General features: G+C 42.0%; 1 long non-coding RNA gene and 1 pseudogene across 1 annotated transcript in view; both read right to left on the bottom strand.

The window, feature by feature from the left end:
• LOC133755289 (uncharacterized) overlaps positions 1–15441 on the bottom strand; it is a 57685-nt gene that overhangs the window by 22324 nt on the left and 19920 nt on the right. The window lies entirely within an intron of this gene.
• On the bottom strand, positions 1068–14061 carry LOC133755055 (Y-box-binding protein 2-like; annotated as a pseudogene).

Here is a 15441-nt window from a genome sequence, read left to right on the forward strand (position 1 = left end):
TTTGTACCTATTGTGAATAGAATTTCTATCTCGATTTCTCTTTCTGCAAAGTTATTACTGTTGCATTACAAAGCTAGATTTCTGGATGCTGATTTTCTATCCTGTAAATTTACTGAGTTAGTTTATCAGTTCTAACACTTTTTGGTGCAATATTTAGACCTTGCCATGTACAAAATCATGACTTCCTGCTTTCCAAGTTGAAGCACTATATTTATTTTTCACATCTAATTGCCCTTGCTGATACTTCCAATGCTATGTTAAATAAGGTTGATTAGCATTGAGAGAATTAAGGAGGCTGGCGCCGAGGCTCAGAGGCTCACTAAGCTAATCCTCCACCTTGCGGCACTGGCACACTGGGTTCTAGTCCCAGTCGGGGCGGCGGATTCTGTCCTGGTTGCCCCTCTTCCAGGCCAGCTCTCGGCTGTGGCCCGGGAGTGCAGTGGAGGATGGCCCAAGTGCTTGGGCCCTGCACCCCATGGGAGACCAGGAGAAGCACCTGGCTCCTGCCTTCGGATCAGCGCGGTGTGCTGGCCGCAGCATGCCGGCCGCGGCAGCCATTGGAGGGTGAACAATGGCAAAAGGAAGACCTTTCTCTCTCTCTCTCTCTCACTGGCCACTCTGCCTGTCAAAAAAAAGAGAGAGAATTAAGGAATAATGCCTGCCCTCAATGATCCTTTAGGCATGTTTAAATACCTTATCCAGTCTCTATGCAATGTAGGCATTTACTAAAAGACATATGTTAAAAATGGATCAATTTCTTTTTAATAAGCAGGCCTGCTTTTGTTTTTACTGAAGGCTCTGGTGGCACATAGCAGTTCATAAAATGGCTTCTGAGGTAGGGGGTTGAGGGAAACAAAAAATAAGCTGAGGTGGGAGAGAAAACCTGAGAAGGTAAGAGCTGGCTGGTTCCTTCTCAGCCTGATTTAGGGGAGGGAGTAGACACCTCTGAAAATCAGGAAGGATCCCTTCCTTCAACCCTTGGTAGGGGAGAGGGGAACCAGGCAAAAGGCTGCTGCCTTTGGCTCTCCTGAGACTCAAGAGAAAGGGGAAAAGCCGGTGTTTTCACATCATGAATTATGGGAAAACAGAGAGTGGTACAAGTCAGTTGGAAACACTGGCAGATGGAGATGGTGGCTGGGTGTCCATTGACTTGTATGCTCTCCAGCATGGTGGTGGTGGTGGGTCTCAGTGTTGATGGAGCCTAGGTCTCCAGGGCTGAGGTCTCTGTGGGACCAGCAGTAGAGGCAGTTTCCTGAGAGCTGGGGCTCAGGCCAGGAGCCGTCAGATTGGCCTTGGTTAGAATAGTTCTCACCATCCCCACCTCCCATTGTGGGCTGCTGGGGTGCCTGGGAAGGAAGGGCCTGTGATGTCTGGGCCGAAGTCTGAGCTGGGGACCCCTCACCTCCCTGTTGGTCTCCCTGCTCTGGGGCAGTGTCTTTGGGCTCCAGCCCACAGTGCCCTCTATTGGCTGCTGCTGGCTGGGGGGCCGGGGTCCTTGCACAGAGGCCTGGCGCCCTTGGTACAAGTGGTGGCCATGTCCTCTGGGCCCCCACACACTCTTCAGCTCACTCCTCTTCACTGCCAGGTTCTTTCCCAGTGGAGGGCGCCTCTGCCCCGTGGGTGCGCAGCAGCTGGGCGAGGCTGGGGATGAATCATGGAACCTGCTTCGACTGGGGCACAGCGGCTGCCCTTTCACCGGCGCCTGCCCGCTCTGGGCCCAGTTACATTAGCAGCTTCTGTGTCCTTCTCTTCTTCTACAACATCAAGCTCCACAGGCTCCCCATAGCCAGCGCTGTGCAGAAACTCCCTGGGGTTGATTCTTCTAATAGCTGTCTAGTGAACAAAGATGTCCTCCTTGGGGTCATCCCTGTTGAATCTGTATCATTTGGACCTGAATTCCCAGCACCAGCTTGTCTATGTGACTGGACTGGAGAGCGCAGGGGTTCCCAAGGTTGCATTCCGTGTTGCCAGGGGTGCGGGACCTGGCGACCAGGGGGTCCTAGCAGCACTGCCTGAGGCAGATAGGCCCTCTGCTGCCTGTGATCTGTGGCTCCCCAGAAAACATTGGTACCGTCACCACCACCAAACCTGCCGCTGTCACTGGCACTGTCACCACAGGGCTGGAGGCCGCTGTCCCCACTCCCCTGGCCCCCTCTGCCTCCTTCCCCACACTCATCACGGCGTTCAGTATGGGCCACTGTAGCTACCTGCTCCACCTCTTCTGCAGCCCTGGCCACAGCCCTGGCTCCTCCCTCGGTTCCCTAACCCACCTCCTGCATGCTGGCAGCGGGCCCTGATCCGAGGCCAATCGCAGCCTGCTGCCGAGGTGCATGCAGGCCCTGCCTCTGGGCACCAGCCAATCATAGCTCAGCAGCCCCCTGGCCCGCAGGCCCCATTTGGATGGAAGATCTCTCCCTGTAACTGTTTCAAATAAATAAATAAATTTTTAAAAAGCTTGGATTTGAAACTATAGAATGTCATTGTCTTAGGGGTAAACTAGTTGATGAAATATAAAAGGCTTCCATAGCCCTGGCAACTCATGACTAGAGCCTAGGGAGATTACTGATGCCATGAACAGGAGTGTCAAATTGTTAAGTCAGCAACAGGAGTCACTGTGTACTTACATCCCATGTGGGATCTGTCCTTAATGTGTTGTCTAATGTGCAGTGATGCTATAACTAGTACTGAAACAGTATTTTTACACTTTGTGTTTCTGTGTGGGTACAAACTGATGAGATCTTTACTTATTATATACTGAATCAATCTTCTGTATATAAAGATAATTGGAAATGAAAAAAAAAAAACAACCTGGTGTTAAATTGGAAATGGCATAGAAAATTAATTAATTTTTTTTAACTTTTATTTAATGAATATAAATTTCCAGTGTACAGTTTATGGATTACAATGGCTTCCCCCCCCCCATAACTTCCCTCCCACCCGGAACCCTCCCCTCTCCCGCTCCCTCTCCCCTTCCATTTGCATCAAGATTCATTTTCAATTCTCTTTACATACAGAAGATCAATTTAGTATAAAGATTTCAACAGTTTGCACCCACATAGAAACACAAAGTGAAACATACTGTTTGAGTACTAGTTATAGCATTAAATCACAATGTACAGCACATTAAGGACAGAGATCCCACATGAGGAGCAAGTGCACAGTGGCTCCTGTTGTTGACCCAACAAATTGACACTCTAGTTTATGGCGCCAGTAACCATCCTAGGCTGTCGTCATGAGTTGCCAAGGCTATGGAAGCCTTCCAAGTTTGCCGACTCTGATCATATTGAGACAAGGTCATAAAAGACAGAGTGAGGATAGTAACCAATGATCCTAAGAGTGGCATTTACCAGGTCTGAACAATTATACAGCATTAAGTGGGGAAGAGGAACATCAGTACACACATGTTGGGAGTAGAGCCATTGGTGGTAGAGTAGAGGTTATGATTACAAAGGAATGAGGCCCAAGTGCACTAGACAGGGCCTAGAACAAAGGACAGAGTCATTATTAGAGGAGCTAAGAAAGGTGCTGTCTAAGCTACAATTAAGTTTTCTGATTGAGAGGCAAATAGAACCTGATAGAAGGGGCTTGATAATAATCTGGTGGGCTTTAGGCCTTGTAAATTCAGAGGCCCAGACCTATCTATCTCTTCACGTGGGGTACATCCTAAGGGAGGTGTGAACCTCCTAGGGGAAGGCACTCTGTTGACTTTCATTACTTAGCTGGCCTGGGAGGAGAGCTGGCCAGGTAAAGGCAGGGGGCATCTCTAACAAGAAATTTACAGTTCTGCCTGCAATGTTGCTGACCATGCCATGCCATCCCCTCAGCTGCAGTGGTCACTTTGGAAGTTGGGCTGAGTGAAGGGCTTTTCAGCTTAGAGCCAATAAGATCTGTGGCTCTGACCTGGGCATCCTTCGACTCCAGGGCAGGTCCATTTCCAGTGATCCAACTCTTGGCAGAGCTGCCAGGGCTCTTCACAAGCTGACTTCTGCTGAAGCCCAGGCTTACCACTTTGAAAGCCACTGCAGTGGACTGGCCTGTTGGGTCTCCTTGAGGGCAGATCACTGTACAGATCAGCCATTAATAGGCCTGCCACCCATTGCTTCTGATGCCAAGCTTTCTTTTCCTCCTGGTTTGTGTTAAAGCAGACCAGAGGATGCAAGTCAAGGGAGTGCCCAAGTCCCATCTCTAATCTTCGGTGGCCTGAACGACAAGTCTATAGTCACAGGCATGTTCTGTAGTAGTTTTTCTAAGGTAGACAATGCCCATGAGGAAAATTATATTCTCACTTTCAAACTTTCTTTCCCTTTGGTCTGAAAGGGAGGTTTTTTCTACTTACTGTATACTTCGCTGATGGCGAAGTGAGTCTAGCTATGAGATTATTATTTGAGTTCTTATTTTGGCTATGCTATTGCAGAAAAATGTTAGCCATCTCTTTTATAAGGTCTAAAGATTAAATTGTGCATCCTACAGATTCCTTCATAATAGAATTAGTTTCCTACCTTGAAGAGAATAGAGACATGAAAGAACAAGTTGGGCTTAGAATAGAGAAATGAGGGAGCAAGTCCTAGATCGCTTGCTGACAATAGCAATATCACATGAATACTTAGCAAACAGTTTCAACCATTAGATAACAACTTAAGAAAACATTTACCAGAAGGTCCAATGCCTTCTATAAATTTTAAGAATCATGTATTTGAAAACACCTCTTAAATATCTAACATGGTGTAGTTTGTTTAGCCAGTAAACTTAAGCACAACCATCTAAAATGTTTTTAGTTTCTTTCTACCAACAAGTCTAAAACATATGATACACAGATTCAGGTCCGACAAATTAAAATGTATCTTTGATTGATTTTAGCAGCTTAAATTTATGGACAATCTTATCTATAAGCCATTTAAAATAAAACTCTTAATAAAACTTCCCCATGTGGACATACAATATGTACACACATAGAACATAACACAATAGACCAATATAGCAATTTTAATACTAGCTTTTAAAATATTTAACTCTTTTTGTAGATTGCCAATTGATTTGAATTGCTTTTTGTTTTTAGTAACCTCAGTTAACCATACTTTCTCTCAGTTGGTACTGTTAATACATTATTGGCTTCATCTGTTTACAGAGCCATCCCAAAGTACTGAATACAATAAAAGTGGCTGGAAAAAGTCCATAGGAACCTATAGGAGGACAGCTAAACACAGAACCAACAACGCTTTAGTTTTATGAGCAGCAAATCATATATAACTGTGGATGACAAAAGACTTTAAGTTGCCATGTTTAAAATTATAAACTCATCAACCAACAAGAGGCACTTGCTTACTTCACAGTATTTTTGAAAGCACCTGTAGGATTTTACAAGTATTTAACCCTTTAAGCCTCTGGGGCTTTCTCATTAAGATAACTATCATGTCTAGTAACACAAGATCATTAGACTTTTTAATTCTCAAACATTTGTATTAATAGCATTTTCCATTATAGAAACTTAAAGTCTGGTACCACATCACATCTTGACAGTGCTTCTAATATACTCCAAATAGACTGATTAGTTGGTGTCTCTATAAGATGAGAGACATAGGTCCGTCGATTTTTTCAGTTGGGCCCAAACTGGAAAAACCAAAGTCCAGGATTTACTGGAAATTTTAGAGACCAGATTGTTTGAAACTTTGATTTTTTGAATGCCTGTCAAGAATTCCAAGAAGGCTCAAAATCCAAAATATCTGGTTGAAATAAGATTTCTTAAAATCATGACATAACATAGACCAAATTTGATCATTGTTACAAGGTGATTATTCAAATTTTTGAAATTAAGCACATATTTAAATAACCCATAGCTCAAAATAAAAATTCAGCTGTTTTTGAACAATTAGAATTTAACAGACATCAAGAGAACATAATAGATTACTTTAACACATTGCTTTAACAGAGAATCAGACTTTAATTCTATGTCAAAGAGAAATTGAGCTTCCTGTGATCTTTTGCTGTGAGGTTTCCTTCCTTTACCTTCTTTCATATTGGTGACCATGTTTCTGTGTTTCTGTGTGTAACACATCTTTAAGCATCTTTTGCAGGGCAGGATGAGTGGCAACAAATTCTTTCAGTTTCTGTTTGCTATGAAAAGTCTTAATTTCACCTTCATTCACAAATGAGAGCTTTGCAGGATATAGTATTCTGGGCTGGCAGTTTTTCTCTTTTAGTACCTGGGCTATGTCTCGCCATTCCCTTCTAGCTTGTAGGGTTTCTGATGAGAAGTCTGCTGTGAGTCTAATTGGAGATCCTCTAAGAGTGATCTGACGTTTCTCTCTTGCACATTTTAGGATCTTTTCTTTATGTTTCACTGTGGTGAGTTTGATTACAACATGTCGTGGTGAGGATCTCTTTTGGTCATGTTTATTAGGGGTTCTATAAGCTTCCTGTACTAAGATGTCTCTGTCCTTCTCCAAACCTGGGAAATTTTCTGCTAGTATCTCACTGAAAATGCCTTCTAATCCTTTCTCCCTCTCCATGCCTTCAGGAACTCGTAGAACCCGAATGTTGGGTTTTTTAATAGTATCCTGTAGATTCCCGACAATATTTTTTAGATTTCTAATTTCTTCTTCTTTTCTTTGGTTTGCCTGTTTCCTTTCCTGTTCTCTGTCTTCTAAGTCTGATATTCTCTCTTCTGCTTCACCCATTCTGTTTTTAAGGCTCTCTAATGTGTTTGTCATTTGATCTATTGAACTCTTCATTTCATTATGATTTCTAGTCACTATCAGAGTTTCTTGTTCCACTAGTTGTTTCATTTCATTTTGATTCCTCCTTAATATTTCATTTTCACAAGAGAGATTTTCTATCTTGTCCATTAAGGATTTCTGTAGTTCAAGAATTTGTTTTTGAGAACTTCTTAATGTTCTTATCAATTTTTTGAGATCCGCTTCTTGCATTTCTTCGATCTCATCATCTTCATAATCTTGAATTGGGGTGTGTTTTTCATTTGGGGGCGTCATAGTGTCTTCCTTGTTCTTGTTAGCTTGGTTTTTGCGTTTGTTGTTTGGCATGTTGGAGATATTTGGTTTCTTCACTGTGGTGTTTTTTCTTGTTACACTATGGCTCTATATTAAGTAGACTGTCTGCTTTCAGTGGAGCCTTAGAGGCTTGAGATGAGTTTGGCCTGAGAGCTGTGTTTGGTTCCTCAGGGTTGAGGGTGTGTCAAGGATGACACTCCCAGGTTAGGTGTGGTAAATCTCTCTTTCTTTTTTTGATTTAAAAGGGAAGTAATTCCGCACAGCTGAACGTAATTGGAGGTAGTTAGCAGGCAAATGATATACCCACAGGAGCCAGAGATCGGAAGCTCTTTCCCAAGGACCACACAGGGAATCTCTGCTGCCCTCAGTGTGGGCTCCAATTCTCCTGCAGTCTCCCACTGGGTTGCCAAGTTAGATGCTAATCTCCTGTTATTTCACCCCTCCCCACAGAGTCAGATTTTTCTGCTAGGCTCAGGGCTGGTGCAGACCTGAGGTCGCCTTGCTTATGACGTATGTCCAAAATGGCGCCTGCTCTGTCTTGCTCGCCTTTGAGAGGTGAGCGGAGAGAGAGAAACTTGTGTCCGTATCAGTCACTTTTTTTATTTTTTTTCTCTCTCTTCTAGTTAGCCTGGTGAACTTTTCCCCACGGAGTTTCAAGCCTCGTTCCCTCTAGCCTCCTCTTTCCGCTTGCCTGCTGGTATCTCGGGCTATGGAGGTTCGGCTCACCTCGCGTTCCAGCGCTGGTGCGTTGAGTCTGCCGCTGGTGTCCCGAACTTGGGCTCCCACGCTCTCCACGCAGGTCCACAGTGAATCACTAGTTCCGGAAGAGTTTCCTCTGCTGTTTCATCCCCTACTCTTCCTTGACCCTGCAGTATCTGCACTTATATTAAACTTTCTCTCCCCCCAGAGTAAGTGTGCTCCCTGCCTATTCCAAAAATATATTATGTAGGATCTCTGTCTTTAATGTGCTGTACCCTGTTATTTAAAGCTATAACTAGTACTCCAACAGTGTTTTTTTCACTTTGTGTTGCTATAGGGGGGCAAACTGTTGAAATATTTACCTAATATGTACTAAACTGATCTTCTGTATATAAAGAGAATTGAAAATGAATCTTGATGTGATTGGAAGGGGATTGGGAGTGGGAAAGGGGAGGGTTGTGGGTGGAAGGAAGTTATGGGAGGGGGGAAGCCATTGTAACCCATAAGGTGTATTTTGGAAATTTATATTTATTAAATAAAAGTTTAATAAATGAAAAAAAAGAAATATAAAAGAGAACAATTGGTCTCCTAAAATACACACCTGGAAAATATAGGTCATTTTATCTGGATTGTGATTTAGAGCATACATTTTCATTACAACAAAGCCATCAGTTTACAGCAACTGTGTACAGTTGTTAGCAAGATGGTAGAGTCAATGGCATGGTATATAAAAATTCCTACACTTCATAGAATCTTTTTAAAATTATTACCGAAAACATAACTTAAAATAATATCCAAGAGTCAGTGTTGTGGTGCACCAGGTTGCTGCAATCCTGGATCCCATAGTGGAGTGCAGGTTCAAGTCCCACCTGTTCTGCTCCTGATCTGACTCCTTGCTAATGCACTTGGGAAGGCAGTGGAAGATGGTCCAAATTCTTGGACACCTGCCACCCATATGGGAGATGCACATGGAATTCCTGGTCCAGTATGACAATTGTGGTCATTTAGAGAGTGAACCAAATAATGGAAGACCTCTTTTGCTCCTTCTCTGTCATTCTGTCATTCAAATACATAACATAAACCTTTTTAAAAAGCAATATCTCAGTTGTTTCTAAAGCAGATAGTGAGAAACAATCCATATCACCAAATGGCTTTATAAGTAAAATTTAATGAAATTGTATTAGGAAAACATAATTCAAAAGTCTAAAAACACAATATTCAAGAGAAAATCATTATTAATAAATAGTAAAGAAAATTTTAATGAAGCAGAAATCATAAAGTATTAGAATAACAACCCAAAGTTCCTTTTTTAAAAAATAAGTAATTATTTAGCTAATCTAACTTTAAAAATTGAGGTGGAAAATTGCTGGTATACAATTTTATAAATTATAAGATAAAAATAACCACAATTTTGGGCCAGCAACATGGCATAACTGGTTAAGCACTCACATGCAATGCTGGCATTCCATATGGGTGCCAGTTCTAGTCAGCTGCCCCACTTCTGATACAGCTCCCTGTAAGTGGACCTAAGAAAGGCAGCAGAAGAAGGTTCAAGTCACTGGGTCCCTACACCCATGTGGGAGGCTCAGATGAAACTCCTGATCCCTGGTTTTAGCCTGTCCCAGTCCTGGCTGTTGTGGTCATTTGAGGAGTGAACCAGCAGATTGAAGATCTCCCTGTCTCCCTCTCCCTCTCCCTCTGCCTCTCAAGTAAATAAAACAAACCTAAAAGCCCACATTTTCACACTAAATATCTCTCCATAATAAAAAGAAGTAGAAGAAATCTGCAAACCCTTGGAAGCATAGATGATCTTATACTATCCACCTATAGACAAAGAAGGAAAATTTGGTCTAAAAATCAACAGATTTCATCAAAAAAGAATTCTTAAACCAAAAATGAAGTATAACAATTATGAATTATAATGAGTACAAAATATGAAATAATTTTAAATAGTAAAATAATTATATATAATAATCCAGACTGAAATTGGTTTAATATGAAATCTGTTAATGTAATCAATTACATTGAGTAGGCAAAAAGGAAAGTAATATTGTTATATCTGATTATGTACAAAAATGACAGACTTTGGATATGAAGAGTAGATATTTTATTATCTTATGAACATGTCAGTCAAAAATACAGGCACTGATTCATTGGAAAATATGTCCATTTCTCATGACATTGACAGATCATGCTAGGTTATTCATCTTGGGTCTCAGCTGATCTAGAAGGTTTAAGACAATTTATGCATATAACTGGTGTGTTGTCACAGAGGAGGCTAGGGTGCTGGGAATCAGTTGGGCACACTTCACTCTCTAGGTTTCTCTAGGCATTGCCCACAGGAGAGTAGGTCTGCTTACTTCAATAAGGCCTAGAGATGCCATTGCATTGGAGGCCAGGTCTAGAAACTGGCACGACATTGTTTATAGTGTAATCTTGTGTCAAGGCACTCACATAGTAGCTTAGAGTCAGAGGAAGAGAATGCAGGCTCTATCTCAAGTAAGGAACATCAGATATTTTGTTGGCATCTATAATTAGAGGCAGATTATGTGTTAACAAAATCTTCCTCATATGTAGGACCGCCAATCTCAACAAATAATTGTTAGTGTTAGAATTTGAAAGTGGGAGGAGGGATAGTGGGAGTTGGGTAAAAAATTGGGGAAGTTGGCATGGTTCACTAATTGTGAAAGACTATCAGAATTCTATAAAAATTGAGAACTCAATGAGTGCATGTTGATTGTGACAAATATATCATTCTAGTATAAGATGTTAGCAGTAAGGAAACCCAGTGTGGGATATATAGGAACTATGTGATTATTTTACAATTTTTGTTTTGTACATTTAAAGTATTCTGAAGTAAGTTATTTTTATAATAGCATTGATACACTAAGAATTTTGAAACAAAACTATATAGCACTTAAGAGTTGGACATAGATGCCACTGTCTTCATTGTTATTAGATTATTAACTATGGAAATAGGGAAAAAATCAAGTTAGAACCATAATAATTTCAGAGGAAGAGAAAAATATTTTGTTGAACATTATTTGGTTATAGAAAAAATTAAAAGAATCTTGGAAAAGCTAAAATTAGCAAGCTAACCTAATGAATCATTTTATAAAATCAACACTCAAATAACAATAGTCTGTGTTTTCAACACACACCAATTACAAAATATAATGGACTAGAAGATCCCATTTTAACTAAAAAAATTAAAATAAAATAAAATGTTAGAAGCTTATACACACATATCATTGTAAAAGGGGAAAATATCATGTTTTTGAATAAAAGCTTAATATTATAAAAAGTTTTTACCCCATTTTAATTTATAGAAACAAATATGAAAGGTGCATTTTATAAAATGTATTTATAATTTATAAATTATAAATTCTTAATTTAAAAATCACTGGATACTTTATTTTCTACAGTAAATTATTATAGGCATGTTTAGAACACTCAAGCCAAAAATAGTAAAAAAACAAAAAACAAAAAACAAAAAACTCCTGCAAAAAAGAACAGCAAGGAGAAAGGACCGTGTAATAATGTTCACATAAGGAACAAAATAAAATTTATATCTTGAGTCAATTATGCATGGAAACATAACACAAAAAGGCAATATGGTTAGTAGCAAATGCAAGAGGAGGAGGTGTGGGAGGAGAAGGGGGTGGGGGAGGAAGGGGAGGGGAGAAGAAGGAGTGGGGGAAGCCAAGAGGTGGGGTAGGGGGATGAGAAGAAAAGGAGGCACTTGGGGCCATACTCCCCAGTCTGAGAAGCCACATTTTCAAGAAGTGACTTCCGGGGAGCACACTGCGCTGCCCCATGTGCCCTGCCTGTGGGTGCAGGCCTACACAGGCCTGCAAGGCAGCATCCATTGAGTCTGTAACCTGGCCCTGCTGGGCCAAGAGCCTAGAACATGTGATTGTACTGCAGCAGGGAGCTCCTGTGTCCTTGTGGGGAAGTGACACATGGAGTCCCACCATGTCCCAAAGGAGTACAGCTCATGGACCAGCAAAGAAAGGGGAAAATACTCAGAGGACCCCTCCAGGTCCTGCACAGGCTGCTCCAATGAAGACCTGCCCTCTCCCCCGACTGGGTGTCTGAATTCAATGGTGCCGGCTCTCTCTGCAAAGTGCAGAACTTGGCGTCCCAGTGGAGTAGAAGACTGAACTGGACTAGTGAAAACGTAAAAGTTCTAAGCAATACACTATGAAGGTAGAGACAGAGGCCTAAGATGCTGCCCTGGACTGCCCTGCAGTATTCCAGCTAACAGGAGCAGCTGGGCAGCAGTGGGCAGCTGCATGGAGAGGAGGCAGCTGGAACTCCTAGCTGGCATGTGCAACCAGTAGAACAGCTTGCCCTGCAGGACAAATGGAGCACAGCCTGGCAGGAGCTTGGGCTTGGAGCAGTCAGGTGAGGAGGAGCCCAATAAGGACACAACAGGACTGTCACTCCTCTGTATGGCATCTCACACAAGCTCCTGGAAAAGAAGAATCCACTCTCTGGAACCAAGGAGCTCCTGATGGCAAACCCCAGGAGCAGCAATTCCTGTTCTCCTTAGTGAACCACGGAAGCAGATTGCAGCATCACAGGGACCAGTTTGCAACTTTGAACTCCTCTACTTCCTGACCTGGGAGATGTTAGGCTGAACAATGGTTGCTCTTGGTGTTGAGCATTGCTCTGGAGTGTCTCTATGATGTCTACAGATTGTACCTTGTATCCTGGAGCATGGCTCCCTGCATTTGTGCAGGTAAACACTCTTGTAAATCTGACTTCTGTGTTCCCTGATGGTGCAGCTGAGGTTGGGGGGAGCTGAACTATGAGATCAAGGGGCAAGAGAAATGGGGTTCTCTTCTCTTCCTGGCTGTATCCTGCCCACCCCTTGCATGTCAAAATGAAAATCAGTAATTGTCTTGTTCCTCTTCCCACATTGTGCATGCTCCATTATATCTATTTTTTTAAATTAAAAAGAAATCCTTTTTTGAAAACAAATTACCAAGCTTTAAGGGGGCAATTTACTTAGAAAAAATTGTTTTAAATATTTGAGGAAGTACCATAGAATGATTTCAGTTACTGAGTTTTTTAGAAGATGTTTTCAATTTATGAAACATTCATAAGTGCCGTGTTCATGCATGATGATTCATCATAGCTCCAGGTGGCTTAAGAGACTTGTCTTTTTCTTCTTGGTTGAGAAGGGTCAAGCTGCCCCCTTGCCCTTGCATGGCAGCAAAGAGGATGCCATATCCTAGTTGCCTCTCTGTTGTACTACCCAGGAAGGTTGCACATGGCCTAGTTTGTCTTCCAGTGCCATCTGGGTTAGAATGTTATACACACCCCAGAGAACACTGGCTAATGCTGATGCTAACATGAATGTAGATGGATGTGAGCTGTGTCTCTCATGACTCCCAGTCTCTCCCCATACATGGTGCTGGTTGGAGGGGCAGATATATTTCCTTGGAAAGGAATGTCTATGGGCATTTGGATTCTTGTTTGATTTAAGGGTTGAGCCCTTTTGGGCTCACTGAGAACTGTTTAATCTCCATGTGTGTATTTATACAAAATCAAGCTCTTTGAGCTGTGTACTGACTTCACCAGACTCAAATGTAGCTCCTCCAGGCAGCAATGCATCCTTGTTCTCCAGGGCCAGCTGTGGACTGGGGCCCAATGGGAGCTGGCACTGGAAGGATTAGGTGATCTCAGAAGACTCCTGTGTCCTTTCCATGGTCTGCTCAGAATTGCCCAGGCCTTGATGGCTCACACCTACCCCATTTCTTGTTTTTAGAACATGTGTCTCTTCCCTCCTTACCGATTGGGAAGGCCACACTGTGTCTGGCTGGCAACTTGCCCTTCAGGAGTTGGGGCTGGGAACTTACCCAACAGATCAATTCCAGAAAAACCAATAATTTCTCCCAACCTACACTGGGGGCCACATGCCTGGCCTAAGAGGGAGAGGAAACGGTGAAAGCATAACTGAGCAAGGAGCCTGGGACATTAACTGAACCACACACTGTAGGTTGTGGAGGCTGCAGATTTGATAACGTCATGGCTTAATAGTTCGCAACCTTAAATTGCAAATACTATAGGCTGGCATTGTAGCATAACATGTTAAGATGCCACTTGCAATACCAGTATCCCATATAAGTGCCAGTTCAATCCTGACTGCTTCATTTCCAATCCATCTCCTTGGAAAAGTAGTGGAGTGCAGTCCAAGTATTTGGGCCCCTGCCACACACATTGGAGCCCTGGATACAGCTCCTGGCTCCTGGCTTCAACCTGGCCTAGCTCAGCCATTTTGGCCATTTGGAGACTGAACTAGTGGATGGAGGATCTCTCTCTCTCTCTCTTCCTTTTTCGTACCCTCCATCTGTTACTCTGCCTTTCAGATGAAATAAATAACTATTTTTAAAGATGCAGAAATACTAGGACTTATGGTAGGATTACTAAAAAATACAGAGAAGCAATTACATGTGTTAAAGAAATTGATGCATGCCATGAATGAGAAATTCAGCCAAGAAATAGAAATATTAAAGAACAACCAAATTGAAATATTAAGAAATGAAGAGTTCAATATGTCAAATAAAAAATGCAGTGAAAAGCATGAACACCATTCTCAATGGTGCCAAAGAAAGAATATCCAAGCTGAAAGACAAAGGTTTTGAAATATCACAGTCTGACAAAAAAAAAAGAAAAAAATTCAGAAAAATGAAAACAGTGTTTAGTCTATTAAACACCATCAAGGACAAACTACACATGTCTTAGGCATTCCTGAAGGAGTGGAAAAATAGAGTAATTTAGAAAACTTAATCAGCGAAATAATAGAAGAAACTTTCTGAAATTTGGACAAAGATATGGACATCCAAGCACAGGAAGTACCTAGAATCCTAGATAGACATGATTGGAGAAGGTCTTCATCACAATACAGAGTATTCAAACTTTCAAATGTAAAACACAAAGAAAAGATGCTAAAAAGTACAAGACAGAAATGCAAGATTATCTTTAAAAGAGCTCTAGATTGACAGCAGATTTCTCATCAAAAGCCCCCTAGAAGAGGATAGAACAGAGACATAGTCCAAGTCCTTAAGGAAAAACAAAGCTGTTGGGCTGGAATACTGTATCCAGCTCAGCTCTAATTTGTAAATGAAAGTTAATAAAGACTTTCCAAAACAAACAATCTTGAAAAAAAAAAACTTGTCCCCTTAAAAGTGATACTTCAGGATGTACTAAACACAGAAACAGAGAAATATAACCAGCATCGTGAAAGAATATCAGGCCAAAAACCTAGTATTAGTACAAAGTAATAGTAAAACAAACAGTAGAATATATGTGGGGAAAAAAGGCAAGAACAAGTCATCACTCACCAAAAACAATCCTTTTTTTTTTGACAGGCAGAGTTATACAGTGAGAGAGAAAAAGAGAAGGGTCTTTCTTCCATTGATTCACCCCCCAAATAGCCACGACAGCTGGTGCTCTGTGCCAATCTGAAGCCAAGAGCTAGATGCTTACTCCTGGTCTCCCATGCAGGTGCAGGGCCCAAGGACTTGGGCCGTCCTCCACTGCCTTCCCGGGCCACATCCGAGAACTGGACTGGAAGAGGAGCAACTGGGACAGAATCCAGCACCCCAACCAGGACTAGAACCCGGTGTACTGGTGCCACAGGCAGAGGATTAGCCTAGTGAGCTGCAGTGCCAGCTACCAATAACAACCTTGAGTGTAAGTGGAATAAACTCTCCAAATAAAAGATAGA

Source organism: Lepus europaeus, unplaced genomic scaffold (genome assembly GCF_033115175.1).
Source record: "Lepus europaeus isolate LE1 unplaced genomic scaffold, mLepTim1.pri SCAFFOLD_3_1, whole genome shotgun sequence".
NCBI lineage: Eukaryota > Metazoa > Chordata > Mammalia > Lagomorpha > Leporidae > Lepus > Lepus europaeus.